Raw genomic sequence first — 25269 nt, forward strand, 5'->3', positions numbered from 1 at the left:
GGTGATTGTGAGTTGCTCCAGAAATCGTTGGAAAACAGTGTGGGCACTAGCTATGCTGAATGGCATGTGCAGGTACTGGTATAGCCCAAAGGATGTAACAACTATGAGGATATGTTTGAAATCAGTTGCAAGGATTCCAGATGGGTCTATTTTGGAAAAATATTGGTCCGTGGATAGCTAAGCTAAGAATTCATTTCAAACAGGGTAATTGTCAGATATGAATAAATAGACTGTGATTTCACAGACTTCTTAAAATCACCACAGAGCTGGAGGCTGCTGTTAGGTTTTGCAACAATGACCAATGGGGTAGACAATTCACTAGGGGAGACAGGTGTGACAACACCCAAGAATGTAAGTCAATTGAGTTCTGCTTTGACTTGCTCCCATAAAACAATGAGGATTCCCACCCTACACTGCCCACAAACAGTGAGGGAAATTCTAAGTAGAGTGCGTCCAATTGTTGGGACAGAACTTAATCCAGTACCAGATGCACTTCATCAGAAATAGAGAATCCATAAATTTTGAAGACATCCAACCCAAATATGTTTTCAGTGTTGGCATCACCAACTGCTACAAAGGTCAAAGGTCGGACAACTGCTTTATACCCTATGAGAGTTGAAAACTGTCCCAGTGTGGGTAGTAGTTGTTTGTTGTAACTCACAAATGAACAAGAGGCAGTGGACAACACCTGTGATCCAAAATCTACATAGGTTTGGGAATTTAACAAAGTCACTGCAGCGCCCATGTCTACTTGCAGTTTTAATATCTTATCCATAACATGTACTTCAATATAAAGTTTGTTTAGGGCTGTTGTAACTTGGGAAACACTGTTTACACCCATGTGATGAATGAGAGTGAGAGTTGCGCACAGACCCAATACGTCCATTTTTCTACAGTGTTTGCACATATCCCAATGCTTTGGGCACTCGGGCCACTCTTGTTGAACAAAGCAATAAGGGCACGACGTGAGAGGAGCACGTGTCCACTGTCATGGTGCAGACTGCTACTGTTGTTTAACGCAGTGCTGCCCCATGTAACTTGAAGACCACAATTGTATGGGTGCGATGTCATTTTCCACTCGTGAGCTAACCAATGGTGACTGAAGAGGAGAAGTAGTATTGCCTACTTCACACCAAGCTTCTGTCTGACCTCTTGCTTCTGTAGATACTTCAAAAGACTGGGCAATGTTCAAAATCTCTATGAGATAAGTATTTTCACATTTTAGAGTGCATTCACTAACTTCCCTCCAGGGGATAAGCATATTATAGCATCACAAAACATTGAATTAGCATGAGAGTCCCAGTGAGCTTCAGTAACAACCTGGCAATCACAGCAAAGCCCATAAAGTTCTGCTGCCCAAGCTCTGTAGGACTGTTGTGGCTGTTTTTGTCAATGGAAGAACTCAGCACTTGCAGCAATAATGTGAGTACATTGGAGAGCAACCGACACATTCCATCAAAAGAGAGTCTGGGCAGGTTCCTGCAGAGGAGCTAGCTGATATAAAAGGTGAGGAACATGAGGAGAAATCATGACAGAAAGAAAGCCTTACACATATTGGGGTCGGTTACAACAAAAGATTGAAAACGTTACTGAAGGCATTTCTTGTGCACGTCCTGATCCTCTGCAATATCATTGTGTGGAGGAAACAGTGGGGGCTGCATCAGTGATGATGAACCCTCGCATTCAGTAAAGTCGTTAAATTGTTTAGTGCCACAGAGAGAGCCTGCTCTGGTTGGTGAGAGCTTGCTGCTGTTTAACAAGAGATTGAAAAATTTCTCCCTCTGTCATAGTGGTCTCAGTGAACTGCAAATTGAAACACGCTACGTAGAGTACCGCACTCATTGGCAAAAATATTACAATGTTGCACAAACACAGTATTAGGATTCCCACCAGCCAACTTTTAATTCACCTACACAAACAGGAAAATTGACACACTGAATTACATAGTAATAAGTACAACACACAAAATCTGGGGTTACATTAAAGCACTGTCTCACAGTGAAGTGTCCCATAATCACAAAAACAGTAAATAGGGCAATGGTATGAAGCACATGACATGGCACTGTGCCAAGTGAAGTGGCCTCTTTAAGCTGGCCGTGGAGGTGTGTGTTGCTTAATTATGCATGCTCACTGTATAGTGTTACAACACAAATAAACTGGAAATTAGCTATAATTATTTGCCAAATTTCTGTCTACATTCCTTAAGTACTACCTTGTTCATCCTGCAATTATGCTATAATTTGAACTTGTGTCTGTATTCTTTTATCACATAATGGATCAAGAATAGGTGCAGAAATTAGGCCTGTTTCTCCTGCATCCGTGATTTATACCTCTCAGTAGAGTGGTAACTGACATTAATAATTTTTGGCATATATTTTCTTATAGTGAAGCTTCTTGGTTTACCTATTCCAGCATCCCATAAATTTATCTTAATCTTGGAGAATAAAATTTGCTAGTGTTTGAAACCTATAAACAAGAAGACATACAGGTGTGAGTTAGTAATTCCTGCCCACCAACATTTACACATTACAGTAAAAGAAATGCTTATATGGAAGAGGAGGAGTTGTCAAGGTGAAAGTTTTTCTGTTTATTTTCAAATTTTACTTTTCTGTCTTATCAGACAATTTATGTCATTGGGTTAGCGATCAAAAATTTTAGTTGTAGCTTTGTACACTTCTTTCTGTGGTAAAGATTACCTTATGTAGCATAATAAATGTAATTTTTTCTTCTGGTGCTGTACCTAATATACATCATTGTTCCATTTGAACTGCAGTGGATTATTTACAACAAACTTCATGAGGGGATAAATATGCTGTGAAGTAGTATCAAAAATGCCTAACTCCTTACACAGATGTCAACATGTGATAGAGGGTGAGCACCACATATAATTCTTACAGCACATTTTTGAGCAATAAAGACTATTTCTTGAAGGCAAGTTTCTCCAGAGCATTATTACATATGACATTATTGAAAAATATGTAAACATACTGATTTCCCTCTCCCCAAAATTTGCAGTGATTCTGAATGCAACTGTGGCCGAACTAATTTTAACAAATTAAGTTGAGTCGTCTCCTTTATTCCTAAACAATTCATTATTCTCAACCAGAACTTCTGCACATTATTGAACTAACTGTAAGTTGTTTTAGGAGTTCCAAAATCTGTTTCTCACAGTGTAAATTCCCATCGATTGGATACCAAAGAATTTTGAAGTTTAATGATTATAAAGAATCTGCCTTGATTGCAAATAGAAACCGGATGTTGACCTAGGTTTCAGTGCGGATAACCACGCCTTCTTCAGAACACACTAAAACTATAAGCTTTGGGCGAGTCTTTTGCCCTTTTGGGCATTCTATATTAATGTTGGACCATGCCTCTTTAGGCAGCTTATAGTTTTAGTGTGTTCTGAAGAAGGCGTGGTTATCCGCACTGAAACCTAGGTCAACATCCGGTTTCTATTTGCAGTTGAGGTGGATTCTTTATAATCATTAAATTATTCACGATTTCTGATGCGCTGCAATGTTAAAAGTTCTCAATTTTGAATTTTGCACCCTATTGATTATTTCCTCACCATGTGTGTAGTACCACTAGATGTGCAGTACTGAGTATTTGTGTCTTTTTAAAATATAGAGTGAGACAATTAACTGAAAATCAGTCAATGATACTTTTAAGAACATTGTTTACTATTTCTTCTGTTGCTGTATGTGTGCTTAGACTGATTACAGTACTACTGTTATCTGCCAAAAGAACTAATTCTAGTTGTTTTATGTTAGACGGAAGATATTTCACATATAAGATGAACAATGGCGAACCTAAGATTTAGCCTCGTGGAACTCCATATATGATTTCTGCCCAATCAGAGTAATGTCCCAGGTCAACATCAGATGTATTAGTAAGTACAACTTTCTTCATTCTTTTGGTTAGACATGACATTATCCACTGGTTGGCTATACCATCAGTACCATGTAACCTCATTTATCTAGGATATTTTGTCATTTAATGCTAGTAAAAACTTGTAAGTGAACATGTAATTGGCTTTCTCAGTAGAGCAACTGAAATCTGAATTGTGATTTAGTGATGTCAGTAATGAAATGGGTCACTAATTATAGACATCTCTCCTATCACCTTTTTAAAAGAAGGGTTTAAGAATTACACATTTCAGTCTTCAGTAAGGACAGAATCTGAAGTAATGAATTAAAATTTGTGCCAAGGCCAGAACTTGAACACAGGTCTCCTGCTTACTACACAGATGTGTTATCCACTACACCACCCTGGCAATGTGGCTAAAATAGCTGCATAGATACGCTAATCCAGTGCCCTTCCTAACACAAACTTCAATACCTGGCCTTGGTACAAATTTTAATTCATTACTTCAGCTTCTATCATTATTGAAGATAAAGTGGAGACTCAATAAGTCTTCAAGAAAATGTAATTCCATCAGATCAGCATTTCAGTCTCTCTAGAAAAATGGCTTGAGTTAATGATGCATTACATTTTTCAGGTAAGACATGGAAAAAATCTTTAGTTCTCCATTAAATGCCATCAAATCCAGGTGAGCCTTTATTTTTGAGAGAATATGTAATTTTCTTAATTTAAAAGGCAAAGTCCCCGTCCCCCAGTTGTAGCAACAGGCACTGCACTCATATGAGATTTCATTTCTGTCAGCAGCAGCCTGCTCAATTCAGTGTTCACACAGCTTACAGCAGTATTAACCCAGGGCTGGTCATGGGGCTGTAGGACATTCACAAAACTTACATTTCTGTTTGTAGTTGCTAATCTTCTTTCATCCAGGTCATCCCTAATGTTGTAACTTCTGTCTTTAGCCAGGATTTTGTCTGTGCATTGGAATTTATGTGGTTCATCTATATGGACATATGTTTTATTTTTTTCTGTCTATTTTTATCCATTCATTTGTCTAAGTAGTTTACAGCAAAGATTAAAACACATTATGCCCACAGCAATCAAGCCTGTGGAGCTAGTGAGAAAAAGATGAACATTAATTTTCTTGAAACTTCCTGGCAGATTAAAACTGTGTGCCCGACCGAGACTCAAACTCGGGACCTTTGCCTTTCGCGGGCAAGTTCTCTACCATCTGAGCTACCGAAGCATGACTCACGCCCGGTACTCACAGCTTTACTTCTGCCAGTATCTCGTCTCCTACCTTCCAATCTGCCAGGAAGTTTCATATCAGCGCACAGTCCGCTGCAGAATGAAAATCTCATTAATTTTCTTATATTTGTTAAAAGGTCCTATCAGATGTTTCGTCAGTCTTCTATTACTGTCTTTTCCCATCAATGACAGACAGAGGAAGTGGATTTCTGTTTAGTTCACTAATAATGTGAAATATATTAATTCTTATAATTCAAAGTCAACTACACTTACTAGTTCTTTACTTCATCTGATCTATCTATCTGCATTGCTGGTACCTGTAATACTTTGGAGAACCAAGAAATTTAAGCAGAGCAAGGTGGATGCCATAGCATTGTGTTCAGAGAAGAGGAGGAGGTAAGTAACTACAAGGCTAGAAGAACTATCGTCTAATAATGGAACGTTAAATGCTACAGACATTTTGTGTATGCGAAAAATCGTAAGCCTGACTGTCTGCAGTGTGCATTGCAGTGCTTAAATTAGCTAAGACACACTCTCCCCAGCGAACTCACTACTGGTGCACCTCTCATGTGGTGCCAGCAAATTTCCGTTCTAATGTTATTCTTAAAATCATTAATAAATCAATAGGCCTGCTCCAACCAGAGCCTAATTTTGGCTGGAACTCACCGGAAAGGCATCCTGGCATCTCACTTTTTTCCAATGGGCAATTATTATTAATTATTGGACACGCATTCATGGAGCAGGTACAAGTGGCTGGAAGCACTTGAAAAGATGATGCCATATTCATGAAAACTAATGACTTGTGCCAATATGTACCAAGAAGAACTAGGGAGCAAAATGATGCTGCTACAGGGACAGACAATAGCACCTGTTGTTTACATTAAATCTTGTGGTTTTACTGTTTTTATTATAAGAAGGTATGTTTTAAAAACCTGAATTTCAGAATGGTATTTTGTGAAAAATGACCTCTCATTGTAAATTTTGTCACCAGGTTTCAAAAACTGACACGTGATTTTTATGGCTGGGAGAGAGGGGATGGGAGGAAAGGGGAGGGTGGAGGGGGGGGGGAGGTGCTGTACAGTGAAGAAGTGCATTCAAGCACTTAGAAGTTAAGCATTCGCTCCACTTACTGTAATAACCTAATCATATTTGTCAAAAAAAGACCAAATAGAAATCACGTTCTAGTTGTACATTCTTCGGTTGGCTGCAAGTTTGGACTGCACTCCGTGTCTCCAGAATACCTTTTGTATTGAAAGGATAATGAGATAGATTTCGTTTGTATTATTTGGTTAAGAAACTGGTACCAGTCTGTTGTTTGAGTCATTGTTATAACACATATGGCTTTGAAAAGTTGTATGTACGTGGTCCTCTATCATAACTTTGTACATGTAGGTTCAACAAAATATAGTGCACCTGAATTTATATTGAGAGATGATTTGTGGGTGTATGTTTCTTTCATTCATTCACACATAGTATGTCATAAACCCCTATCATGAAAGAGAGCCTTCAGGGATGTGGATGAGTTAAGTAATATGTTAACTGGCTGTAGCAGCTATTGAGTGCTACTTCTGTAAATTATGGCTGATGCTAATATACTCAGACTGATGATTACGAGAAATACTATTTGACTGCTTCATATGATTACATGTATATTAGAAGAAATACTGCAACTCCGGAGGAAAAAAAAGTCACTGCTCCTCCTTTGACTGATGACCATAGATGTTAAGTCCCATAGTGCTCAGAGCTCCTCCTTTTATACTACTCAGCTGCTGATTTTGTCTAAGAGTAACTCAAAACAAAGCATTTTGTAACATACTATCATAATCTGTGTACATACTGGCAAAGACAAATCTGTTTAACATTAAAATTAGAGTTAGGCGTATGCGAAATTCCATGTGATATTATGGGCATGAATTTTACGTTTAAACAACTTGAAACAGTTGTGGCATTATGCTTGAGGACATTCCACTAACCAAATATAAACATGCAGATATTACTATATTGTATACAATATGCAGAAAATAACTGTATTTTCTTCAAATCAAAAACACAACAAAATGATACAAAGGATCTTCACTTTGTACTCAGTCATTATACAGAGTATGTGTGTCAATAAAAAAATCTGAAAGTCTTTTTACAGGATTATTAAAAAACCATGGCACTGTCTTTAAGCCAGAGGTTGGTTTGTCTTCTTCCAGCCTTTGAACTGGCTTAAAGTGAACTCCGAATCAAACAACAGCTTCACATTTTTCATATTGTGGAACCATTGGCAAAAGCAAAAAAAATCAATACTTCTTAGACTGTTATGAATATTTATTAATGAAGAGTTAAATACAACATACATTTCTCTTTACACATACACATACACACACACATACGCAGACAGACAGCATGGCACTGACTGTTGTACATATATATGTGTATACACTCATTGTTTGGAGCCCTCTCGACACTGTACTGTCGATACTATGGATATAGATGAACCACACTCCAGTAGTCTCCTTAAATTTATATTGCAGTCAGATTACATTCAACATTGTCAAAATTTTACAAATTTATACTTGCACAAGGGAAAGCAGAAAGGTGGAAGGAGTATATAGAGGGTCTATACAAGGGTGATGTACTTGAGGACAATATTATGGAAATGGAAGAGGATGTAGATGAAGATGAAATGGGAGATATGATACTGCGTGAAGAGTTTGACAGAGCACTGAAAGATCTGAGTCGCAACAACGCTTCGGGAGTAGACAACATTCCATTAGAACTACTGACAGCCTTGGGAGAGCCAGTCCTGACAAAACTCTACCATCTGGTGAGCAAGATTTATGAGAAAGGCGAAATACCCTCAGACTTCAAGAAGAATATAATAATTCCAATCCCAAAGAAAGCAGGTGTTGACAGATGTGAAAATTACCGAACTATCAGTTTAATAAGTCACGGCTGCAAAATACTAACACGAATTCTATACAGACAAATGGAAAAACTGGTAGAAGCCAACCTCGGGGAAGATCAGTTTGGATTCCGTAGAAATATCGGAACATGTGAGACAATACTGACCCTACGACTTATCTTAGAAGCTAGATTAAGGAAAGGCAAACCTACGTTCCTGGCATTTGTAGACTTAGAGAAAGCTTTTGACAATGTTGACTGGAATACTCTCTTTCAAATTCTGAAGGTGGCAGGTGTAAAATACAGGGAGCGAAAAGCTATTTACAATTTGTACAGAAACCAGATGGCAGTTATAAGAGTCGAGGGACATGAAAGGAAAGCAGTGGTTGGGAAGGGAGTGAGACAGGGTTGTAGCCTCTCCCTTATGTTATTCAATCTCTATATTGAGCAAGCAGTGAAGGAAACAAAAGAAAAATTCAGAGTAGGTATTAAAATCCATGGAGAAGAAATAAAAACTTTGAGGTTCGCCGATGACATTGTAATTCTGTCAGACACAGCAAAGGACTTCGAAGAGCAGTTGAACGGAATGGATAGTGTCTTGAAAGGAGGATATAAGATGAACACCAACAAAAGCAAAACGAGGATAATGGAATGTAGTCGAATTAAGTCGGGTGATGCTGAGGGAGTTAGATTAGGAAATGAGACACTTAATGTAGTAAAGGAGTTTTGCTATTTAGGGAGTAAAATAACTGATGATGGTCGAAGTAGAGAGGATATAAAATGTAGACTGGCAATGGCAAGGAAAGCATTTCTGAAGAAGAGAAATTTGTTTGCATCGAGTATAGGTTTAAGTGTCAGGAAGTCGTTTCTGAAAGTATTTGTATGGAGTGTAGCCATGTATGGAAGTGAAACATGGACGATAAATAGTTTGGACAAGAAGAGAATAGAACCTTTCGAAATATGGTGCTACAGAAGAATGCTGAGATTAGATGGGTAGATCACATAACTAATGAGGAAGTATTGAATAGGATTGGGGAGAAGAGAAGTTTCTGGCACAACTTGACTAGAAGAAGGGATCGGTTGGTAGGACATGTTCTGAGGCATCAAGGGATCACCAGTTTAGTATTGGAGGGCAGCGTGGAGGGTAAAAATCGTAGAGGGAGACCAAGAGATGAATACACTAAGCAGATTCAGAAGGATGTAGGTTGCAGTAGGTACTGGGAGATGAAGAAGTTTGCACAGGATAGAGTAGCATGGAGAGCTGCATCAAACCAATCTCAGGATTGAAGACAACAACAACAACAACAACAACAACAACAACTTGCACAAATATTTGGTAAAGGTGTCTGCTAAGTTGTTTTGTAAATTTACTTTACAAATGTTTGTAATTCCATTCCTACTATATTCATTCACAAAATGATAATGTACTTCAGTACACATTGAAGTTTTTCTAAAGTTACCATATCTAGCAATAGTGACTGTCCCTTAGTTGTCACCCTATACTTCTAACAGACTTATCAGATTTTGCATAAAAAATATTAAAAATATCTAGAATTAACTTAATTTCAGTGACAGGTTCTAACAACGCTATTTACTCAGCAAAAGTAGAAGATTTTGTGATACTTTGCTTCTTAGATTTCCAGATAATATAATTACAAAGCCACGATCTATGCAGTCACCTGCCCAATCTGCATTACAATACACTCTTAAGAGACTGATATTTTCATTGCCTCCACAAGCTAACCTCAAACCTTTTGCTTGATGCAAACATTTCAGTACTCGCAAAGCATACTTAAAGTGAGTATCTTGTAACAGTTTTAATTTACTCAAATAGTTTATCCTGTAACTTATATCGGGCCATATTCCTGAGTGAAAATATGGGAAAGCACCTTTCGAATTCCTGTTAATAATATCATGACTTGCATCTTGTGCTGGTCCTAATTTCAAAGTAACTTCCATTGGTGTGCTGTACAACTTTGATGTTCAATCTGATATTTCTTAACTAGAGTGTTAGTATAGCTTCCCTGACTAAGAGTCATTTCATTCTCTGCATAATTACAGCCAATCTTTACCCCAAGATAATTCTGTACTTCACCTAAGTCTTTCATTTGGATTAGTTTGGGTAACAGATTCTTGATTTCTTGTATTTTCCTTTTACTATCATAACAAACACGATTACACAGATCACAGAATTTGCAGTCATCAATATATATGGGAAATAATCATGTTCACTTCTTTTAAAACCTAGATTTTTCAAAAGCTAATCAAAAAAATTACACCATGCCTGAGGACTCACTCTCATGCCATATAATGTCTTAAATAACTTACAAACTCTGCCTGTTTCAGCCTTGTGTCCTGGAGATTGCTTTACATTAATTTCTAAGAAAACACTACCATTTAGAAACGCAGTTTGTACATCCATTCCTTCTACAATTAAGTCTTCTATAATGACAAAGGTAAAGTAACAAAAATTTCAATGTTTGTCTCATAGCAACTGGTAAATAAATATCATCCACAATTTTGTTTTGTTGAAAGCCCCATACCACTAATCTTGCTTCACAATTGTTATTTGATTTTCTTGTAAAAACCCACCTTACATCAAGAACATTTACATTCACAATCTTAATTACTAGTTCCTCAGTTTTATTTTTATTTGAAGAGTCAACTTTCCTAGGCACTAATTGTTTCCAAACTTTTGATTCAGTACTATTCATTGTCTCCTCAAACTTTTCTGGACTATCTACACTACAGAAGTTCACATAAATGAAGTTACTCTTCACATGATCCTCCTACATTCTCTAGTTGAATGTCTTGACTTGCATTCTTGATCTTGTTTATGACTGATTGAACACACTTTGATATCCTCTTCTTCTATTGCTCATTTACAGATTCATTGTCTATGCGTTTGCACTCAGAATCACTAAAATGTTCACACCCTGAATCAGAATCCTTTAAATTAGTACATCTGACATCCTCTTCCACAATATCAAGGTGTCCGGAAATGAAAACTTTACTGTTAATCAGTACTCTGTGTTATAGTCATGAGCGACCTGTGAGCGATGCACGGCAGAAAACGGAGATGCGAAGCCACCAGGCGGGGCAGCCACTGGAGGAATCACTAACAATGAACAGACAGGACAGACAAACAAGTAGGGGATGACAGACACAACGCGAGGCAAGCAAGCAAGCAAACACAATGAGACAACAACAATGCAGGAACACTCCAAACAACAACATTGTATATCTCAACACACAGAACTGGAACGCAGTACGGCCGAGATGTACACGTGAACTACGGTGAGTACCAGACTGCCGGGGGAAGCGCCGTGTGGCCGCCTAAATATGTGACCGCAGGAAACACGATTGGCCATGGACTTCCCATGGTATGGAGTGTGGCACATTTGCATGGCAAGGCTCACGGTGCAGGTACGTGCCAGAGCACAGAGACCCCTAGCGGGTATTCAGGTCCATACCCTCTGATGTACATTCAGCTACCACACCTTCCAACACTCGCTCCCTTCCCCCCTGAAAACTGTGCATAGGGGCAGAATTGCCCAGGATGTGCCATGGTGGGTGGATGGAGGGAAAGGAGGGAGACCCTGTGTCGTCAACTGCCAGCGGTGGGTCGGGAGGGCAGTCCATGGAATCCATTGAAAAGTCACCGGAGGGCAGGGCATCACACAGTGCCTCTGATCATTGTGGAGGTGGGAAGGAGTGCCGGCGTGCCTGTGGAGAGCTGTCTGCCATGGGGCCGACATGAGGGCCTCGTGCACACCAGAAGGAGGTGGGGGGTTGATGGACATGAGGTAGGAGTATGAGGCCAGAGTTGGTTATAGTGGCAGCACTTGAGCCCCTTCTGTGTCTGTACCAATGTCATACACTGCCCATGGGTCATGACTACTGTGGCAGGAGTGCAAACAGCATTACCCATACGAGCCCACCCACAAGGCCATGCCCAGTGTGTAATGCTGAGAGGGTCGGAAGCAGGGCTCAGAAGGAGACAGCATCAGCAAATGGAGTAGGGTTCGTGGTTGCCAACCACGGAGGAGTTCGGCCAGAATATGACCACCAATCAGCATGGTGTGATAAGTGCTCAGGAATAAGGTGAGGGCCGATGTGGTTGCAGAGGATTTGACTGCTTTTGTCAGCTGTTGTTTAAACATCCTGACCAGTCGATCTGCTGTGCCATTGGAGGACGGATGAAACAGAGGGGTGCAGATGTGTTTTTATACCATTGGAGTCCCAAAATTTGTTGAATGAGGTTGCTGTGAATTGGGGGCCATTATCTGGGACCAAGGTATGAGACAGGCCTTCGATGGCAAGAACCTGAGCCAAGACCATGAGTGTGGCATCAGTCACGGTGGACACCATGTGCACCACATACAGGTATTTGGAGTATGCATCTATAATGAGTACCCACATTGATCCCAAGAAGGGATCCACAAAATCGAGATGGATGTGATTCCAGGGCTGGTGAGGCATGGGCCAGGGTGCAAATGATTGTGAAGGGCTGGTCTGGCGACATGCACACACCGTGCCCCATGGGCCAAGCATTAAATGTCACCATTGATGCTGGGCTAGTACACTTGCTGGTGAGCCAACGCATCATTCGGGACACCCCCAGTGTCCACGGTGTAGCAAGCATAGGACATGGTGGTGCAAATCAGGTAGGATGATCACCTGATGGGTGTCAGCCTTCACGGCCAACAGGAGGACACCCGTTACAACCGAGAGCCTGTGTGAGTGGTGTGCCAGGGGCTGAATTCAGTCTCCAACTGGTGAGTCCGATAGGTGGGCCAACCATGGGTCATGTAGCAGAGAACCTGCTGCAGAATGGGGTCCTGGTGTATGGCAGAGGCGACATGTACAGTCGTGATGGGAAATCCATCCAGTGTATCTTGGCAGACCATATCAATGTGAAAGCAGAGGACTCCCTGCTCATCGAACTTGGGATCAGGGCCCAAGGGGAGATGTAACAAGGCATCTGCATTGGAGTATCAGAGGTGGGCTAATATCAGATAATGTAAGTGTAATTGCATACGAACAGCGCCCAGTGCTGGAGATGTTGAGCATTTCATCTGGGATGTGTGTGTGTGGGCTGAATAGGGTAACCAAAGGCTTGTGATCCGTGGGGAGAGTGAATTTTGTCCCAAACAGGTAGATGTGAAACTTTAGAATGGCAAACACAATCGCAAGAGCCTCTTTCTTAATCTGGGAATAGTTCATCTGTGCTGGGGACAGTGTCTTGGATGCATACGCAGTGGGCTGTTCTGAGCCAACTGCATTCCTGTGAGCCAGGACTGCCCAATATCGTAGGCCAAAGCATCGGCTGCCACAACCAAGAGGCGGTCACAAGAGAAGGGAGTCAGGCAAGGGACGGACTTGAGCATAGTTTTCGAGTAGAGAGAAGCTTGATTACAGGCGGGAGTCCAATTGAAAGGCACCGCTTTGCGATGCAAGCAATTGGGGGGCTGTGCAGTGTCAGCAGCCTGGGGTAAAAACTTTAAGTAGTAATTAACCTCACCCAAAATAACTTGGAAGTCAGTTAAATCCTTGGGGCATGGAAGGGAGTTGATGGCCACAATGTTATGATCTGATGGATGAATGCCATCTTTACTGAGCCAGTGATCCAGTTATTCAACTTCTGGTTGAAAGAAACTACACTTTTCCAACCAACAGCATAAGCCTGCAGCCTGCATGGCATGAAATAAGGTACTGAGGTTATGCAAATGCTCATGGCATGTGCGGCCAGTGACCCAAGATGTCATCGAGATAACTGACACAAGCTTGGATGGGCTGTGTGAGCTGCTCCAGGTACCTCTGAAAAATGGCCGGCATGGAGGAAGTACCAAATAGGAAGGCACTTGTGTTGATATAATCTGAAAGGCGTGTTAATGACAGTGATTTTCTGGGATTCCTCATCTAAGGGTAATTAATGGTAAGCCTCCACCAGGTCGACCTTAGAGAACTACTCGCCACGCGCAAGTTTGGTGAGAAGGTCTTCCTGCCGAGGAATGGGATAAGTTTCAACCAGGGACTGTGCATTGACTGTAACTCCAATATCCCCACACAGGCAAAGGGACCCATTGGGTTTCCCGATCAACACTAACGGGGTTGCCCAAGCACTCACTTTCATGGGCTTGATGACGACTGCAGTCAGTCAAGCTCTTGCTTGGCTGCTGGATGTAAGGCCACCAGAATGGGTTGGACCTGGAAGAACTGCAGCTGAGGATCTGGCCGGAGAGCAGTGGGTGTCTTGAAGTCTGAAACACACTCTAATTCCAGCTGAAACAGAGAGGCACAGCCGAGCACAGGTCATCGAGGTCCTGGTATGGGACTGCAGTGGAAACAACCTTAACTTCGTCAGAAATAAAAAAGCCAAACAGTGTGAAAGCATCGAGTCCAAAAATGTTTGAAGCCAAGTGATGGTCAGCCACCTGTAGTGTCAGGAGCCGCGGAATGTGTTTATAGGTGGCTGGGACCGAGAACTGCCCACAGAGGCTGACAGAGCCATCCCTGTAAGCGACCAATCACCAAGAGGTGGAAGACAGCTCTGGGGGACCCAGGCATGTATATGTCACCAGATTGATCAAGGAGACGGGGCTCCTGTATCAACCTGGAAATGAAAATCCAAATGCAGAGCGTGAGGAACAACTTCCACATCAATGGGGCATCCAGTGGGATGATCGACTGCAGTGTTATGTGCAGTATCCTGATGACCTATGGGTGAGGAGTGGGAGCTGGTGGAGTGGCTGTGACAGACAGATTGGAGATGGCCGTGTTTCTGACAGAGGATGCATATCTTCCAGCGATGGGGACAGTCTGTGCGAGATTGGGCAGAAAAGCATTGTGGGCAAGATGGAAGTGACCCACACGACCACCAACAAGGGTTGACTGGTGGCGCTGAACCCATAGATAGGTTGGACAAAGGAGGGTCTAGATGACCTTGTTCTCTGTGGGCTGTGCCATGCCAATGGTGTGGGGGAGGCACCTGTGGGAGGACTCTACTGCTACCACCTGTATCTTCACCAACTAGCGCAGAGCATACTACTGCTTCTTCTTCTTCTTCTTCTTCTTCTTCTTCTTCCTCCTCCTTGCCTTATCCCATTTCTTTACAGAGTCAGCATTGTTACATGGATTTTTGACAATGTTAGTGACAGTTAGTGGCCAGATGTCCTTCCTGATGCCACAACTCTCTTCCAGCACTGAATCTGTGTACCTCATCCATCTGCATCTAAAGAGAATCTCATGTTCAAATATGAGAATGCTTCCTAAAAGTTTATGTAGCATGTATCTGAGGCCAGATGTGGGTACCAGCCGAGTACTCACATAGTTGGATGCCAGTTCACAAACCCTCATTGTTAATTTGCAAGACAGATTTGATCCAAGGCAGGTTCACCTCCTCTAACCCTGAAAGTGGCTCACTAACATGCTCAATTATCAGGGCGGGTAGAAGTAAATTACTTAAGTTTTATAACTAAGAACTGTCTACTGCACCTACATTTATGGCATTATCTTGATAATCAGTACATAAATGTTTGTAATGTATCCATGGTGAAGTTAGACAGCCGTTCATGAATTATAAACAATGGTAGAGAAGAGAGCATTACTTGTTTACATGAAGATGTGCATTTACCATATGATGCAACAGGATGTAGTGACCAAAAAGATGAAGGAGGGAATAGGGGAAAGTGCACATCAGGTGTTACCTTAACTGGAAGAATTTATTGATGTGGACAGAAATTTTCAAGCTACAGAGATCTGGCCAAGGTACTGAACAAAGAACTATTCACTCAGTAGAATTCAAGATAGCATTGGGTCACGTATGAGAAGATTCATCAGTAAGCGTTCATCAATTTCCCAAACAAACTGCACAGTTAAAAAGATTAATAGTATGGGGAATACTGATGCAGTAACAATTACAATCCAATCATAAACAATGTGTACAAGCAATTGCACTTACTACTTTTAAGGGATTCTGGATACGGATCGTAATATACATAATAAACAGTTCCCAAGTTTTCTACAAACACATGTATTTTACTATAGAGACTGATACACAAGAACACTGCATGAAGTACAAAGGCAGACTGAATTAAACATGGTGGCTAGTCAGAACAGTTAATGTTCCAAAGATTGTTATTTGTGTGGTCGATGTGACCTATCGACGCCATACAGCCTCCCCCCTGCAATACGGAGTACGGCCTATGAGCCCTGAGGGGGCATCATGTGGGCGTCAGCATCGGCATGAGTGGTGCGAGGCAGCAGGCACATGAACAGAAGCTCCATCTCCGTTGGGTTGGCATGCGCAGGTGCGGCGGGCGGCCGTCGGTCCAACTCCTAATCCGAAAACCAGCGGGGGGGAATGACGTGTCGGCCAACTCGGGAGTAGCTGTATGGGTGAGGAGGCGGCATGTTAGTGTGCCTTCCCCTAATGCATACTGAGCCGTCCGAAGAAATGAAAGCTTGAACACATGATGGGTCGCACTCTTGTGGGAGGGACAAGCTGTGCACTGTCTTGACCTTGAGTTCCTCGGTGAGGGTCGGGTCTGTGCTGTCGGTGAGCAGTACAAGCACAAGCACACGATTTTGTAACACCATAATTGACACATCGTTGACGCAGTCAGGTGGTACGTTGCAACGCAAAATGAAGGACGGGGCGTCCGTGTCTCTAGTGACAGAAATGTCTTCAAAACCTGTGAATGGGGACGATGATGACATGTCTGAGGAACCCGCGAACTGCGGTGGTCAATCATTGAATGGAGAAAACCCAACCGTATGTGGGTTCGTTGAAAGAACATGTGCTCAGGCAGTCCAACTGGGATGGCAGATGGGTGTCGGAGTCTACGAAGGCAGGCTTGAGCCTGTGTAGAGAAACAGTTTGCGGGCGATTTTTTATCATAATTTCGAACATCGTTTCGCCCCTCCGGAGTACTTAGAAGGGGCTGAGGTAAGGAGGTTGTATGGGTTGTCTAACAGAGTCGTCTCTAGCATGACATGTGAGCAAGAGCTGAGTGCAGTCAGCACATAAGTGTCAGGTGTGGAATGGCTGACAGGTGGGTGTAACCGGGTGTTTCTAAAGTGTGCATGCATCCTTCCGATAAAGTCTGGGAAGGACGGGGAATCCCTGGGATCTTGGGGGAGAATTAGTTCCCCTGGTAGAACCAGGTTTTCACCGAAAATGAATTCAGAAATTGTCCCTTGTACATCTGGTTTAAATGAAGAATGTAGGCCCAGCAACACCCAAGGAAGTGCCTTGGACCAGAGACAGTCGTGGGGATGTAAAAACAGTTTTAAGGGTGCGGTGCCATCGTTCCACCAACCCATTGCTTTAGGGTGGTAGGCTATCATATGGATCTTTTTAATACTGCAAAGATTACAGAAAATCGTAAAAAGTGCAGATTTGAACTGTCGACCCTGGTCGGTTGTGATGGTGGACGGACAGCCGAACCTTGTGATTCAAGAAGAAATGAATCCTTTGGCCACAGTTTCTGCTGTGATGTTAGGTAAGAGCACAGCTTTCACCCAATGAGACATTCGATCTATTGTAGATAGGATATACCTGTGTCCCTCCAACGGAGGCAGGGGGCCGATAAGGGCAATATGTACATGACGGAAACGTCCCTTGGGGATGTAAAACTTGCTGAGTGGTGGAGAGGTGTGACATCCTATTTTGTTTTGTTGACAGGAAATGCAGCTGTGTGCCCACGTTTGACAGTCCCGTTTCACATCTTTCCACACAAAACGCTCAGTGACAAGGCGAGTGGTGGCTCGGATGCCGGGGTGGTCGAGATTATGCAAGGCGTCGAAAACCTGTCGACGCACGTGGGCGGGAGCAAAGGCCGCAGAATTCCCATAGAAGAGTCGCACCACACTTCATCCAAAATGCCAGGGAACTTAGCCTTGCTAAACACGAGTGAAGACTGCAGGTCCGTGAGCAGACCCTGAGTGTCCTCGTCCGAAGCCTGTAGAGCGGCGAGGTTGGATAAATCGAAGATTCTTGAAACGGCATTGATCCATGAAAGGAAGTCGGCAGGGATGTTCTCCATGCCTTTGATGTAGTGTATGTCTGTAGCAAATTGAGAGATCAGGTCGAAGTGGCAGAAGCGTCGGGGGGAGGATCCCCTGGTGGGTTGCAGAAGGCGTCCGTCAGTGGTTTGTGATCAGTAAGAATGAAGAAAGGACAGTCCTCGATGTCAGTAGAAGGACCTGGGATAAATGATCTTCATGGTCCTTAGTCGATTTGCTGAAAATCAGTATGTCATCCAGGTATGCGAAGCAGAACTCGAATCGTCATAAGATTGAGTCAATGAAACGTTGCCACGTTTGTGCCGCATTCTTTAAACCGAATGGCATGAAATTGTACTGGAACAAAACAAGCAATGTGATGATCACAGTCTTTGGAATGTCTTCTGGCTCTACAGAAATCTGGTGATAAGCAGGTTTGCAGTCAATCACACTGAAGATTGTGGCGCCCGATAGCATATGAGTGAAATTGTTTATGTTTGGCATGGGGTAATTGTCCATGACAGTGCGATCATTTAAATGTCTGTAATCACCACACATTCGAAAACAACCATCGTGTTTGGTGATGTGGTGAATTGCTGAAGACCAATTGCTGTCCGATGGCTGTAGAATGCCTGCCGCCAGGAGTTCGTTAATTTGCTGCTGGGCTGTGCACAACTTAATGGGGCTGAGGTGTCTAACCTTGTGTCTAATAGGAGGGCCAGCAGTGGTAATTATCTTGTGTGTCATTCCATCAGTGATGGAAGAGACTGAGAACTGCACACTAGGCTGAGTAACGTTCTGACGTGGAGTTTTGGGATGAGTGGGGCGCGATGAGGCGTAGCCATTAGCGCGAGTGGGAAAAGGCAGCATGTAAGTCACATGCCTATTACATGAGCGCGGGAGTGCGGCGTGTGCTTGTTTGTAGAGGTCGGCTGCGCATGCAGCACGGAACGGAGTGGGGCGTGCAACGACTGTCTGTTGTTAACTTTGCCTTGGGTAACCGGCGCGGGCAAGAGAGGCACTGGCATCGCGCAAGGGTCAGCGATGGCTGCCAAGTTACTTGGCTGGCACATGGGAGAAGGGGATTGTTTATCAACAAGTGGGGCGGCTGCATGCATGGTGGGTGTGGTCATGCTGTGTGAGCGACTGTTATTGCAGACACTGTTTGAAACATGAGGCACTGCATGTAGTGGGCACTTTGGTGGTACGGAGGTCACTGAACGCGAATTGTCACACGCAGTGAATGTTTTTGAACTAACCTGATGAGTTTTCGAACTGATGCTTGGCGATTAAGTTCGATCTGCTGAAGGAACTGCGCATTGCAGTTTCAGCAGCGAGGTGCGGGCCGCAACGAGTTTGTTGTAAGTGTGAGCAATGCTTTGTTTCAGCTCGTCATTCTCCCGGTGGAGGTGCACCACTGAGTCGTATTCTGAAAGTAGGTTAGTGATGCAGGTCACAATCTTGCCCACGAGGGCAGAACACTCGCGAACTAAATCCCATGTTGCAGCGGAAACAGAACGAGCAGTGTGGGTGCCAGAGCACAGTATCTGAATGTTAGACAGGTGGTGTAACACTGAACACTGGACTACGTTTGGGGAGAGTTTTTAATGGGACAAAACATCCATACCAAGAATTGGTTCATGGATGTCAACGATGTAGAAGGTCCATGGGAAACACAGAGAAGGGGATAGGTGCACCATCACTTTCACAGAACCGACAGTTTGTAACAGTGATGCATTGACAGCTCGTAGGAGAGACTTCGTCGGTGAAAAGTCGGTAGGAGCCAATGATCGAGGAATGATAGACACGTCAGCACCAGTGTCAATTAGGTAGACAAACTGTGATGAAATGTCTGTCATGTATAAACGGCTGCTTGGCCAAGGGGATGAGCGGACGGAGTGCAATGTTAAGGGACACCTGTGAAGTTCCCCGCAGGACTTGGCGTCGCTTACTTCCTGTGGTCAGCGTTTGGGTGTTGGCAAGGTAACCTGCACTTGTTGGCCTCAGCCCCAAAAATCCTGTGGTACCAACAGTATGGATGAGCCGGATGTGACTGTGGCGGTGACTGTGATGGTGGGGGCGGCTTGTCTTCGTTGATCTGTTCTGGGACGCATGGAGTGTGGGCGAGTCTTGAGTGCTCGTAAAGAGGAGAGGGCGAATGAGTACTGCCTGGCAGCGTAGAAGGCATGGAAGTGGAACGGGCCCTGCCCCTGGTTGCAGACGACCAGTAAACAGGAGGTGTAGTGTCCACAGCGATAGCAGATGAGCTGGGTGTTTCTGGCGCAGGAGCGCATACAGCTGACCTGTGATGTGTAGGCAAGAACCGATAGATTCGATAGAGTGTGGCAGTAGATGTATCTGTAGGTCAATAGGTAACTTGGCTGACCACACCGCCCACAGAGTGACATCTGGCATTGTGCGTTCACTCACGAGTAACCTGAGGTGGCGCCAAAGTTATGATGGAGTGCAGTCCCCCAGGTGCTCCTAGCACAGAATCTTGATTATCAATTCCTGTGGCGAGCAGGCAAGTCAGTCTAATATTGTTTTCTTGGCAAACTCGTACTTCGGTGGCGGCGGGGGCGAAAGTAGGAGATCACAAATTAAATCCGAGTGGTCGTGGAGGTGTGTGACCAAACATAGGAACTGGGAATTGTCATCAGTCGCTTGATGCAGCTCGAAGAGGTGCTCCACCAATGCGAACCATTTTCCTCGTCTAGGGGAGGCAGCTTGGATAGGCGGCCTGGAGGTGGAGACGAAGATGGCTTTGGCATGTCTTGGAAGGCCTTCGGTCCTGCTGCACAAGAGTTCATGCTGGGATCCGGCATCACCAGAGTGGAAATGATACTAGCACACACATTCAGAACAACGGCAGGTTGTAATGTTTCTGAAGATGGGCGAAAACACGACACAGCAATCACTGTTGGTACCATGGGAGCAAACGGGCAAGCGGCGTGTAATGAGGGCCCATAAACTGGACCAGAAACTGCAGGAATAGCACTGACATTGTCCAAATCGGAAATGATGCGGAAGGCCGGCGTGGCAAATGTAGACAGTACTGCGGAAGGAGTGAGCGGTTGTATGGTTGGAATCGAGGCCCCCCATGGGCGAGGGGGGTGCGGGGTGTGGGGGGAGGGGGGCTGGCCTAGAGCTTAAGGTGGCAACAACGAGAGTTTTCCGTGCATACTGGCCATTCACCCTTCGTGGGAGGACCATGAAACACTGGTGAAACCCGTTGGCGGTCGCACTGTTGTAGTACAATGTTCCTGGGTGAAGAGACTATGTTGGGTGCACTCGTACCCACATGGTTGCGAAACTGGGCTGCTGATCCGATGGTTTGTTCTGGCGAACTGGATGCGTAAAAATGTCTGTTACTGATGTGTGAGGAAGGGGAGGCTGGAGTAGCTTGGTAGTAGTCGACAGCGTGTTCGTTTCGCACAAATGGTGGCGTTGCACTCAGCAGTACTGTAACTGACATCGTGGCACATAGAGGATAAAAGCACGTGTGCAAATTTTGGCCCCTTTGAACTTCGTATGAGTGATCGATCGTCACATTATTTAGTAGATTGTCCACTTCACCTTTCACTTGTTGTTGAGCGTAATCTGGCGAAACAAAGCCTGGGTCCATTGTTTGAGGTAACTGTGGAACACTTGGTCGTTGTGGAGTTGCTAAAGTAGAGGTTATCCTCATCGTAGTTCATAGATCATTGTCCGTTAGCTGTGAAATAACCGACGGCGGAGGGTTGTGTTGGCCTGGTCGTAAGAGCTGGGCTCCAAGTCTTCGTAAAGAATGTTCGGTGATGTAGCCATGGCGTCGGATGTAATACCTGTTGTTTCTATACAATCGGCATGGAAATCGTGGAAGACTTAGAACTTTTTGCCCGGGGTCACCAATATGGGATTCTGGATACGGATCATAATATACATAATAAACAGTTCCCAAGTTTTCTATATACACATATATTTTACCATAAAGACTGATACATATGAACACTGCATCAAGTACAAAGGCAGACTGAATTAAACATGGCGGCCCATTAGAGCAGTTAATGTTCCAAAGACTGTAATTTGTGTGGTCAATGTGACCTATCGACACCACACATTCAATCTAGAGTTTAGCTCTGCCAGTAGATTATGTTATAATGCATGCACCTCATAAGACTTGTAGTCGCCACTTTCTACAGTTGCTAAGAAGTTGCTATTAAGTGTAATTTATTTACATTAATAAAAACCTAAATATTAATTTGTCAGAATTGGTTTCTTATCTCAAAGCGCTCAGTTTAAGATCCTCTACAAATGTAAAATTTTGAACCTTGTATTGATACAGAAGCCAAAGCAAATGTTATGATTTTACAATACACAAATATTTGTCCTTAATGCTGTGGTGAGGCATGTGAGAAACAAAACATATACAAAAAAGTTCACAAAAATGTGTTAAAAAAATTATGGAATAATTCTTGTGACAATGAGATGTTTAATGATTTCATATCACTGGCTTTGGTGCTATGAGACAAAAAGGATGGACACATTGTTGACTTGTCACTCTGTTGATAAGAATTCTGTTTATGAAATATTTTTCAATTTAAATACTAATTAATCGAGATCAAATTTTTTTGCTGCACAGAATCCTTGTGCCACAGAATGAATATATTCTGTGTGTTTACAAAATATTAAATATTAGCTGCTGCTCATTGTAAATTCAAAAAGAAAACAGAACTGTGAAATTCAATGGGTACGCTTATCGCAGCTTTGCCCCCACAACCCAAAATATGTATGAGGACCACCTTTGCAGATTTTACAAAAACACAAGAAAAGAAAACCATTTTTTTTGTACAAATTGTTTTATTGTTTCTCACAATATTTGCCTCCAGTATTAATAAACTTTTGCAGCACTTTTTCTAACCTGAATTAGGTACCTTAAGAACATGTTTTGGAAGGATTCAACAGCTTCTTGACATGATGAAAATCACTGTCTTTGCATTTTTTGTTTGATGTAAGGGAAGGTATTAGTTAATAAATCAGGTTCATATGAGCCAAACGACATCAAATCAGTGTTTTCTGCCACAAAAAATCAACTATTTGACACACTTTGTGATAGTTGGTATCATTGTGATGAAGAATAAAGCAACATTTTTGGTTGCTTTTCCTCATTTCATCAATGACCTGTGGCAAAAAAATAGTTGCACACCATAAGGAAAGAGTGGTCTTTTTCTTGGAAGTGCTTCATGAACAAACCACTGTTGTTGATTTTGGTTACCTTGGAACAATCAAAGAGTTGATAATGCTTAGTTTCCAGCTTGTACATATGTATCCGAGTTTCTACTGTAACAATTTTGTATATGGATTTTGCATTTGCTGGGTCAAATTTTCTGACTACTTCCTTTTTTTCGATTGACATGAGCCTGTTTTTGATTTTATGTCAAATTGTGGGTAATGTGTCAAGAAAAGATTTGTTTCACAACTAAATGTTCATGTAAAATTGAATGTAATGCGGGCCGTTGATACAACTAAAGGCGTCTCTACCTCATGGTAAGTACAGGCTCACACTCTCCAATCACAATCCACACAACATTGATGTGTTTTTGGAACAACAACCAATTTTAGTCAACCTTTACGAATGGCCATGACAAAACTCAGCAAAGTAATTGTGAACTGAGAATGTAGTCTTTTGTGATGGCACTTATATATAAAACATTCTTGGTTTTTTGCCACATCAGTTCAGGATAAAATCTCAAGCTTTTGTTGATAGCCTCCAAAACATGTTCTTAAGGTACCTAATTCAGGTTAGAAAAAGTGCTGCAAAAGTTTATTAATACTGGAGGCAAATATTGTGAGAAACAATAAAACAATTTGTACAAAAAAAAATGGTTTTCTTTTCTTGTGTTCTTAAGATACCTAATTCAGGTTAGAAAAAGTGCTGCAAAAGTTTATTAATACTGGAGGCAAATATTGTGAGAAACAATAAAACAATTTGTACAAAAAAAATGGTTTTCTTTTCTTGTGTTTTTGTAAAATCTGCAAAGGTGGTCCTCATACATATTTTGGGTTGTGGGGGCAAAGCTGCGATATGATGATGATGATGATGATGATGATGATGACAATGGAGGCTATCGTCGAAAGCTTGAGATTTTATCCTGAACTGGAACTATTTTTTGAAGGCAAATGATTATCAAAAGTTGACTAGACAACTGAGGCATTATTATTAAGTCAAGTCTCTATGAAAATCGTAAAAAAAAAATCATCCCATGAAAACCACATATGGAAGTTCCACAATCTCAACAGATCTACAATCAATCAACATATGTAACGTTCACAAAGCCCCAAACTGTGTGTGTTCTTTCAACAATATGCTATATTTCTGCAAAATGTTCTCAGTGTTATGATTAGTACAGACATCAGAAACACTCGACACAAACTTGTAATCCAAAAAAGGAGAACTAGAATATGCAGATTTCATAAGTCAAAGATGATGCCATTTTTAATTATATGACAAAACGCACTGATTGATGAGATGATCAATACATAAACAAACACTATTTTGGTTGATTTTAATGTTCTCTTTTAGGGCATTCCCTACTGGCATATAAAATGCAAGTACGGATTAATGTTGTCATTTAGTCTGTTATGCTTGATGGTGCAAATGAGATAAAGTACACCAAACTGCACTACAAGCGAGACAAATTAAATTGTGTCAGCCTCTCACCTTACTCTATGAGCTAATGTGGATGCACCTCTGTGCCCCACTTCATTCTCCAATAGAACTGATTATGTATAACTGAGAGCCCAATTAAAGGGTTATCATGATAAAGGGCCTAACACCAGTTTTGTGTAAACTGTGTTTTCTACTTCATTAGGTGGTATGTGAACAAGCCATTTACATACTGAAGGGGCTATCTCCAATGATGGCTGATGTGAGTGTAATGGAGGCCAGTAGATGGCATGAGAGGTAACTCCTTTGACTCGTTCAAGCTAAATGGGGTACATGCAGATTGTTTTACGAGAGTTGGCTATACTGGATGTAGAGATTACATACTTCCGCTTGCTCTGGCTGATTTGTAGCCTGTCATTTGCATGTCTGCATTGGCAATACAACTGACTGTGAAAAAATAATTCAGCGAAGATAAGTAACATAGAAACTGGTAACTCTGGAAGAAAGCCTGAGCAAAGGTGTGGAAGCATTTTGTTCCTAATGATGTAATGAAGATGATAACAGCAGCTCACAATAAGTGACCATTTAAAGCTGTTCAGATGGAAGTTGGTTATTGTATG

The 25269-nt window shown here is 42.4% G+C and overlaps 1 long non-coding RNA gene across 1 annotated transcript in view; it reads left to right on the forward strand.

The window, feature by feature from the left end:
* The first annotated feature begins 2796 nt into the window (after positions 1-2796).
* The window catches only part of LOC124613214, a 57012-nt gene continuing 34539 nt past the window's right edge, over positions 2797-25269 (forward strand). Inside the window, exons 1-2 of the long non-coding RNA XR_006979625.1 lie at positions 2797-2871; positions 3771-3889. This is a non-coding gene — a long non-coding RNA (uncharacterized LOC124613214). The remainder of the gene's footprint in view (positions 2872-3770; positions 3890-25269) is intronic.

Source organism: Schistocerca americana, chromosome 1 (genome assembly GCF_021461395.2).
Source record: "Schistocerca americana isolate TAMUIC-IGC-003095 chromosome 1, iqSchAmer2.1, whole genome shotgun sequence".
NCBI classification, from domain to species: domain Eukaryota; kingdom Metazoa; phylum Arthropoda; class Insecta; order Orthoptera; family Acrididae; genus Schistocerca; species Schistocerca americana.